A 10111-nucleotide genomic window follows, 5' to 3' on the forward strand; every position below is an offset into this window, starting at 1 on the left:
GGGGCCCGGGCACGCTCTTGCGTGAGCCTGCGCCGGGGGCCCGAGTCCCCTCTCCCCAGCGCGCAGAGGGCTGTGAACCTTTTGTTAGGTGGCTGGACAATGATCGGTGAGAACTCTGAGCCAAGGGATGTCAGAGCCATTTCAAGTTTTGTTTAGAGCTGGAGATTTCCAAGTCGAGTGACCTTAGGGACCGAGTGAGGTACCTAAAGCTTTGCTGTTTACTTTTTGGGTTGCTAACAACAACAACAACAACAAAAAGGACTATGGAAGATTGGACTCAAAAGTTAAATAGGTTATTATAATGAGATAATAGTATGAGAACAAAATATTTTAGAATGGTTTTGAATTCACCATACTTTCGGCTATAGGTACAAGGGTTAATGCTTACTTGCACGTAATATATACCTTAAGAGACCTTCTCTGGAAACTCTTGTTTATATTCGCTCTCTTCATGCAGTCTTCTCTTCTACTAATGGTTACAACTTTTTGAAATAATGTTTCAGGTGTTGCATTGTCTGCTTACAGTGTAAGTTTTGCTGAAGCAGTGATACAAGTTGTGACTTTGCCCCTGGTTTTTGTGTTGTTTTGTTGTTGTTGTTGTTTTTGTGTTTTAACGTCTCTATTATGTAAACATCAATAATTTCATTAGAAGATGTAATGAAGCAAACAGCGAGAAACTATGTATGCCCCCCTCACGGTTCTGGAGCACTTTTGTCAGTTCACTGCTTCCTCTCTTGAGGGCCAAGGCAGGAACCTTGTCAGGCCTGTTCACTAGAGCGTGTCCTGGAAGTCTGTTTTTATTGTGTGCTTGCCCCCAGTTCTTTAGTAAACATTTGTTGAATGAATGAACACACAAACTGGTCTAGGAACCAGTTCCTTGGAGATCTAGAGTGCAGTAAAGCCAGATAGTTTTTGGTAGTTTAGAGATGGGCAAGAATCTTGGATTCCTTACAGGTCACACTGATTTATTTTTAAAAATGACCATTCTCTGAAGTTTTGGGAAGTGAGAGCTATTGTGATCATGGTATGATATATAAGGTAGTATTTGACCGTAGGGGATTTATGAATTCCAGACTGACTCACCTGCACCATTCCAACAGCGTCCTGAATGATGAAGTCATATTTGAGACTGTAGATTTTTTTTCATTCCCATCTAAGTAGACAATGTTATAGGCATATAGTGATAAATCGAGCACTTTTTAAGTGGGAATGTACTTAAGAGTTTCTGGACGTATCTAAGGGAATTGAATATATTGGGGAAAATACAATTCTTTGGGTTGAAGTTCGATGTAGCTTTAAGAGAACACTCCAGAAGATTATGCTCTTGAATATCAAGGGAGAAAGGTAGTCATTCAGAGTTCTTTGTGTGCTTCCACTTGAACCCAGCTTCAAGAGGACAGCCTTTGACTTAGATAATCCTGGGCTTCTAACCAGTTCTGTCTAGTTTAATCATGGCTGAGGAAGCAAACCTAAAAGAGGCCTGAATATTTGGAAGCTGGACCAGGAAAAGTTATGGATTAGAATTCTGTTATAAAACTTAATCTCTTTCAGAAAACAAAGGCCTAGTGCACATGCACATTGCATAGCAGCTAAAATCTAAGGCCTTTTGCATTCTTTCCAGAGACAGAAACAGTGGTGCCTCCATCAGAGATGGCGGTTCACTACTGCTTTGAGTGCATGCAGCTCTCCACAGTCCTGCCATTAATCTGGTTTTATGAATTAAGCTCCTGCAAGTGCTCGTGCGGCTTCCACCTGTAATTTTTGCTGTCTAGTGACCATTCCAAATAAAATAAATTTAAAAATTAGAGTTTCTTCAGAGACTTGCAACTTGTTGGATAATCCTTCGGAGATTAGTGTGAGTGAGGAAATGGCTATAAGACTGACTGAAAGCATAGTACTGGTGTTAAAGCCACTTGTCTCATGTTGGCTCAGTGTTTCAAGATGGAAGTCAGTCAGGCTTGGCTTCTCAGGACCTTGTAAAAGCTAGTGCAGAGTTTGTGGGTCTGTCTGTTTATTCAGAATCTCATACCCTTGTTACCTGACAGTCAGAATCCTGTCAGACTCTGGGAGTGGTGGTGGGAGTGATGGAAATACTAACCAGAAGGCTCTTGGCTGCTTTTCAATTGGCATTAACTGTGTTGCATTCAGTACCACATTATCAGAACAGCTATGTGAAATAAGATATTCCTACTTCATGGGTTTATCAGTGCAGTCAGTTACTGAATATTTACCTGATGTTGGGCACTTAAAAACATCACAGCAGTCCTGAATGATACAGATATTTACATCTGTAATACCTGAACAATAAAGATATTTATCTCTTTTTACAAATAAGAATGTGACACTGGATATAAGCAACCTCAAGATTAGAGTTAAGAGGACTACTAGATTTAGGATTCATTGAAGCCAGAACTTTTATGACACAATCTCTTTTTCGAAGGAAGTCAATTTGTGGAAAGAGATTTTGTTATCTTTGTGTTCAAATGCCCTAGTAAGTGTTCAGTATTTGCTGAATTAATGAACAAATTAACTTGTCTAAGATTCTATTAACTTAGGTTTTATTGGTAAATTTAGTCTAGTAACACTTGGGAGTGTGACTGTGATGAACTTCAAATGGGCCAGAGGAGACCAAAAGAGTTGACAACTTTGAATAGGAGATAAACCTGGCAGGTTTACAGTTTGTCTTAATTATATTTTCAGTCTAGTAGCAATAGAGACTTGCTTGGCTTCTTCTATTTAACACATTGCTGCAAATGTGTTTCTAAGCACGGTCGTCAATTTCAAAAGTGTGCAGCAACGGGTTAAGCTGCTGTTACTTTTGTGTAAGTTTTTCATCCTAACTTTTCATGAGTTGTACATTGATAAGTTTTCCAATATTTTATAGAAGAGGAGCTTGTAAGTGATTTCTGAAAGGTTGTCCTCTCTGAAAGAGTTTTAAGAAATTTCTGAAGGGTTATGCAATCTTGACATTTATCTGAAATTTATTTGTTTACTACTTTGGAGGTGAAGTGTATGTATAGTCCATTAAGTGCTTAGGTATCTTCATAAATTTTGACTTGTTTATAAGAGTTAACTTTCAGTATAGTTTAGATTTTAAAAAGATAAAATAAGGGAGCTCTGGTAGCCCAATGTCAAGAAACTGCATTGCAATCCCTAAGGTGCATGGTTCGATTCCCACAGATGGTCTGCTGGAGACGAATGGGCAGTTAGTCTCCCTGTACCAGTTCACACACACACACACATAAAAAGAAAATAGAACTGTATTGCTTAGGGGAGCTCTAGTGGCCTTGGGGGTAAGGAGTTGATCTGACTCAACTCAGGCATTAGCAGCTCTCAGGGAGAAATGGACAAACTTCTCCTTTGGAATTTACAGCCACTGAAAACCTAGATGTTTTATTCCACACTTGCTAGGTGAATGTGTACAGTTTGTTGATTAAGAGGGCAAGCCGGAAGTTTGTTCTTTATGAAAGACTGTTACACATTTCTTAATAATTGAGTATTAAAGATTAAATATATTGAATAAATTGAAGAAAAGGTAATAATTGAAATTTCACTTGAAAATGGTAGTCAGAAAAATAGATTTGCCAGTTACGGTTGGGAATTGGCAATATTTATAAGAAATGAGATTGTAAATTATTAACATTTTAAAAATTATCCACTTGGATTTTGATTTGCATTATCATAAAAGTTACTCTTTGGGAGCTCTGGTGGGCTGGTGGCAAGAAGCTGCACTGCAATTCCAGAGGAACACGGTTCGAATCCACCAGACGCTCTGCCGGAAAAGGAGGCGCAGTATCCTCCTGTACCAGTCAGATCTGATTTGACAGTACACGCACACACACACACACACACACAAAAAAAGTTACTCTTTGTGATATATCTAATGTTTTCTGAAACTGATTTTTTTTAAAGTACAATGTATGGAAACACTAGTTGATGCAATTATGACATTAACAAAGTGGCTGCAATAGCTGTAAGAACAACAATTTGAGAGTGTGTTGCAGGACTAGACAATGTATCTTTTTGTTTCCTGGAAGACTGCTGTTAGTCAGAACTGATACTTTTGCCTCCAGTTTTTTATTTAGGTGTGGCACACATGTTCTACTTTGTTGCTGCATGTGATGGTGGTGTGTCCTGGAGTTAGAACTGACCTATAGTTTACACTTCACTTTTCAGAAGCAGTAGTGCAAAAGAGGAGATGGCTTATCTTTCTCCTGTGGAGCAGCTGGTGGATTTCAGCTGTGTTCTTTTGGGTTGGCAGCGCAACTCCTTACCACTAATTCACTAGAACTCCCTGTGACTGCATGGAATTGTATATTTATAGAACATCCCTAAAATAATATGAATGTTCTTATAAAAAGAAGTCATCTAGAACATGGTGTAGGCAGTTTTTCAGTGATGAGCCAGATAATATTTTCAGCTTTGCAACTGCTCTCTGCTGTTGCATGGAAGCGTCCATGATAAATACATAAATGAATGACTTAACTTTCATTGTTCCAATGAAACACTATTATTGCTGAAATTTGAGTAGTGTTATGCTAGAAAACGCTATTTTGATTTTCCCCCCAATCATTTAGAAATTGTAAAAACTGTTCTTGAGCTCTATAAAAATGAGCTGGGGATTGGATTTTGCTGACATTTCACCTAGAATATTTCTTGTTGAAATAATCTTCAAGGAGCCCTAGTACATTAAGCAGCTAAACTGTTTATTTAAAGGGTACTGGTTTTAATTGTTTAGTGGCCCCTTAAGAGAAAAAGCCCTGCAGCCTGTACCTGTGAAAATTGCTGTTTTCTGTAGAGTTGATTTCAGCTCGGCAACCCTATAGATTCTGTGTAGGAAATGCTATGGGCCAGTTCTGCCCTGCTCTATAAGGCTGATGTGAGTTGAAATCTACTTGGAGTCATACACAGCAAAGCAGTTTTAGCCAAGATTAGCTGTATGCTTTCTGTTTCATTTGCATTGAAAAGTTAACTCACCCACATTTAAAATTTGGGGAGTGATACTGAACTTAAAGGATAATTGTCTTTTTCTATTAAGCTGTATCTTTAGGGTCTGTGATGCTCTTAGATGTCCGAGGCTGCGTGCACGCTACACTGATTGGCTTACTGTTTGCCTACCCTGCACCCCGTTTATGATGGGGATTGAGGATTGCAGTTATTCCCCAGGAACAAGAAATTTCCAGTTAGGGGAAAACCAAACCAAACCATCTGTATCTTTGGCAGTAGTGTAAATTGGTAGCCATTCAACTTAATATATACTAATGGAAGACTGCAGTTGGTGTAACATTACTATATCTGCTCACTGTAGATTCTGAGTCATAGTAACCCTCCACTGGGTTTCTGAAACTAAGTCACAATGAGAAGAGATTACTCAGCTCTCTCCCTTGGAGTCCCTAGTGGGTTTTTCAAATAGCTAGAGATGCATAGTCTTTGGATTAGCAGTGTTTCTTGTTATGGACCCCCTCAGTACATACATGTGATTTTAAAATTGTTTATTGTAGACAAGTTAATCTGAATGTATTGGGTAGTATTTGGGGAAAAGTCTACCACAGGAAGAAAAACTTAAATTTTTCATTATCTTTAGGGAAGTTGAAGGTAATACGGGCATTTCTCCCCCCCAACCTCCCTACTCAGAATTAGAGTTTTTAAAATATAGATTGAATTGGCTTCCCAGGGTAATGCTGAACATTTGATTCTTTTGATTTAGCTCACACATTTGTGCTTTCTCTTTATGGTATTATATCTCTTTGCTGTAAAATCAGCTTGCTGTGTCAACCAAAGGTTTGCCTTTTGACATTGTACACGTCATGCTTGTTAAATTCTTATGTGTGTTGGCACCTTGACTGCAGTCCATGTTTCATTTCTAAATCTGCCACAGTGGCAGTAAGTTTGTTGTTCCTTCCTGAACTTTTGTACCAAATCTTGATTCTGTGTCTTTATCTTGCAGTATGTTCACGCTGATGCTCCTACCAATAAAACACTGGCTGGGCTGGTGGTGCAGCTTCTCCAGTTTCAGGAAGATGCCTTTGGGAAGCACGTTACCAACCCGGCTTTCACCAAGCTTCCTGTAAGTATGTCAGTGTAGCATTGGCACGTCTATTACTTGGATTCTTGGTCGTAACCTGCAGATGTTTGTATTGCTGCTACTAGTTAAAGAATTTAAAAAAAAATGTGTGTAGTACCTTGGCTTTTTTTTTTCTTGTTACGTACCCTCAAGTCGGATTGTGCTGACACCGGAGGAGATTGCTCCTCCTCCAGTGGAGCATCTGGTGGATTCCACCCGCTTGCTTTTGGGATTGCAGCACAGCTTCTTGCCACTAGGCCATCAGACCTGCCTCAGGACCCTTATGTTGTGTATCAGAGTTGGAGCTGACCCTCTTAGTAAGTTTTCAGAAGCAGTAATTCACACAAGAGGAGATTGCATTCTTCCACAGAATAGCTGGTAGATTCAAACTGCATGCCTTTGGGATTGCAGCCCAGCTTCTTGCCACTAGGCCACCGGAGTGCAAATGCATTAGAACTTGTCACAGAATATGGATTGTTTTTTAAAGAAAAGGCATTTATTATTTACACCACTGAAATTGTCCTGAAAGAACAGTATATACCATATTTGTTTGAAAAGATCAGACTTTTTTCAAATACAGTAACTATATAAAGCAATACTGTCAACACAAAACAAGTAGTCAAATTACTTATCTATAGTGAAAGCTTAAGCAATGCAGTTTTTCTTTGACTTCTGTGGCAGTATTTTTACTGAAGCACAGTGTTGGCACATAGGCAAATTACAGCTTTAACAGAACAGTGACTTTTATTTATGCTTTTTAGGGCTGAATCAGAGATATGTCTCACTTTAAGATTGAGTGCCTTTAATTACTTTTATGAGAATGGTTTGCCTTGACAAAGGCAGAGGTGCTTCAATTTAAGACACCAAAGACAGACATTCATTGTGTTAGTCTTAAGTATTCTGTTTTTCATACTGTGATGTATCTCTACCACAGCTGACATTTTCCAGTTTTATTCAAAGAGTACTGGCACACATACAGAGCAAACTGAGGCAACTCAGGGTTTTGGGGTTTTTTTTAACATTTCCACCGTAGATTTTATTAAGAAGGTAGTTACGGAAGTGGTGACTGGCAACTCAAAATTTAGAAATCTAAGTAATACAGACAAGAATTTGGCAATGACAAAGGAATGAAAAAAATCTTAGCAGTTTAAACAAATTAAGAGGTCTCTTACGCCAAAATTTTTTTTTTTTGGCTGTAAAGGGAAAAACATTAGTTTCAAGGTGTGTTTGTCCTGAGAATTAGCGAGACAAAACCATAGTGAAGCAAAAGCCAAGATAATAAAACTTGTTTCTAAAGTCACAGAATAGCATTGTTCAGTATGCATTTTCCTCCCTTTTTTGATGGTGGTAGTGCAGGGGTGAGGAGAGTAGTTAGTAATCAGTGCTGGAGAAAATATTTTCTCAAGAATAACAATATATACATATGGGGAAAATGGATTTTTATTTTGTTGTTTTTGTTTACTGCCATGATCTTAAAAAAAATATAAAATTTAATTTACAAAAAGTGGAAGACAACGTATAAGCAGTCAGGTCTTTTCTTCAGTACCCAGCACTATCATAGTGGTTTCTGGGATAAAAGCAAGAAGTTCATGGATCTCAAGTATCTTCAAAGCAGCCAGTATAACTTAAAATTACTGTCCTTGATTCTTTGAGAGGTATCTTTCTTATTTGTGGTTTAGTTCTAAAAAGTCATCTAATTTTGCTATTTTCTTTGAGATACTGAGTTAATTTAAAAAGCTCATTATGTTTATCTCAATTTAGGTGTGCTTTCATAAAAGGTCCTGTCTTTAGTCCATTCTGTAGGTTCATCAGAAAATTTCTACCTATGTCATCAAACATAATTGTGTTATTTTCTTTTTTTACCCCTATAAAACTCCAAAACCTTACCCCATATAACACCAAGAGGTTTTACATCTATTAATCCTCTTCTTGGAGTATGCACTGTTATCATAGCCCTATCCAACATGAAGGTAATCTTACAGTTTGCATTTGTACTCACTCCCAACTCTTTCATTTTAGCTTCAGTCCATATTTGTTGCAGACCAAATGACAATGTCATAATCCTCATATGCTGATGTTAGGAATTCGTGAAGGTATGGTTGCATTAGTTCTACCCCAGTCTCTGCACAAGACCTGTGGTCAAATAATGTTTAATCAACATCAGGTGGTGGTGGTGGTGGTTTGGTGCCATCGAGTCATAGATGACTCATAGTGACCCTATGAATGAAAGCCCTGAGCTCTGTTTGTACTTAGAGTTTCCGGAGGCAGGCCATTTCGGAAGTGGATGCTGCTCCTGCTTCCAGGCTTGATTTAGTCGGGAAGCTCCAGCCAACACTGTCCACCATGGGTACCCATTACCACGATTGGCACATCACTGTCACAGTCTTCAGCATCACAGCAACCACGAGTTACCTCTGTACAGCAACGCACAGACCAGTGCTATACCACCTAGAAGAACGTTTGACAGGAAAACAATTTGAACCTGGCCGAGGGCCGCAGATGAAAATCACCCACCTTCCGCTTGGTAGCATAACTTCCTTTCCACTGGGCCAATGTAGCTCTCTCTTTGTCGTTGTCGTTGTCCCCTGGGAGGAATTAGAGTTTCCACTTTACTCGTTAACTCTTCGAGAAATTTTCAGTAGATTTTCTTCTCTATTTTCTACTTTAACTACTTCATCTTCGATATCAAAGTTGTTAACAACAAACATCATCATTGTCGGGGTGGACCTAAGACATCTTCCTTTGAGTCCAAGTAATTTCTGGCATTTGGGCAGCACTCCTGTAAGGGTCTTGAGAAACTGAGCTCTAGCACAGTATCGTCTTCTGAAAGTGTCGTCACTGGATATTCCTGTCTTCCTCACTTTACAATAAAAGGACTGGCCATCCTTGAAACAAATGATTAGGAAGCTTTCAATCAGAATATTTTTTAATTTTTATTATTTTTTTAAATTTTGTTATATTTTGTGTGTGTACCGTCAAATCTGATCCGACTGGTACAGGAGGAGAGTGCCCCTCCTTTTCCAGCAGAGCATCTGGTGGATTCGAACTGCATGCCTCTGGGATCACAGTGCAACTTCTTGCCACTGGGGCACCAGAGTTCCCTAAGAAAAAAATTTTTTTAATAAAACAAACTATTCCTGGAGTATGGTGGAGCCAGGGACAGCAGACGTCAGAAGTAGCCACAGTAGAAGCGCAGAATATTGATTTAAAAAAAAAAAATTTAATTGATTTTTATTAGGAAACTTCTCAATCACTTCACATCAACAGTTGTTTTGTAGATTTGACTGTTTGCACTTTACGCTGTTCCATCCCTATATAAGACAAAAACTCCAAAACCTTCTCTCTTCTAGTCAGTTCAAACTAATGACAGCCCTCCATGAGTTTTCAAGATTATAAATCTTGAAATGACTGATTCATCTTTCTCGTACAGTGACTGGTGGATTTGAATCCTTTTGGTTAACGGCCCAGCCCTTTAATGCAGTATGTCACCAGGGCTTTTTGTAGTCCACCATACCATGTCTTTTCAAGTCTTCTTTAAATATGATTAGAATGCCTTTTTTTTTTAAATTTTGATGTGTTGTAAGTAGAATATAAGCTTATTTGAGAATATAATTGTGAAGACCTTACAGGTGCATTGATCATCCAACTTAATTTATAGATAGTATTTATTTGTTTCCTTTTTAAATCTTTTTTTGTTGTTATTTTTGTAAGAATATATACAATTTTAGTTCTTGTTGAATCTACACAGCAAAATACAACACTAATTCAGTAGTTTCTAGATCTTAAATTCAGACATTGATTACATTTCTTTGAGTCATGCATCTAGTCTTCATTTCTGAATTTATTTCTTCATCAAACTCACACTTCTGACTCAGTAACAATCCCATATAGGTAGATCTAAAAGGGCATGATATTCAGGTCAAACATTCTTTACTAGTTTAGCCAGATCGGTTGATTTAAGATATCAGGAGTTATGTTTGGTTGAGGCTTAAAGGTTGACTGTCTTCACACCCATGTTTTTGTTTTTGTGTTTTTTTTTATAATTAT

General features: G+C 38.2%; 1 protein-coding gene and 1 pseudogene across 1 annotated transcript in view; one reads left to right on the forward strand and one right to left on the reverse strand.

Annotated features, from left to right (window-relative positions):
* Positions 1–5951: 5951 nt before the first annotated feature.
* SMARCC1 (SWI/SNF related, matrix associated, actin dependent regulator of chromatin, subfamily c, member 1) overlaps positions 5952–10111 on the forward strand; it is a 131872-nt gene continuing 127712 nt past the window's right edge. The window contains exon 1 of the mRNA XM_006892948.1: positions 5952–6067. The gene's annotated coding sequence lies outside the window, so the exon portion shown is untranslated. The remainder of the gene's footprint in view (positions 6068–10111) is intronic.
* On the reverse strand, positions 7696–8778 carry LOC102868683 (annotated as a pseudogene).

The sequence above is a fragment of the Elephantulus edwardii genome, unplaced genomic scaffold (genome assembly GCF_000299155.1).
Source record: "Elephantulus edwardii isolate Elephantulus edwardi_28Jun2011 unplaced genomic scaffold, EleEdw1.0 scaffold00121, whole genome shotgun sequence".
Lineage (NCBI taxonomy): Eukaryota > Metazoa > Chordata > Mammalia > Macroscelidea > Macroscelididae > Elephantulus > Elephantulus edwardii.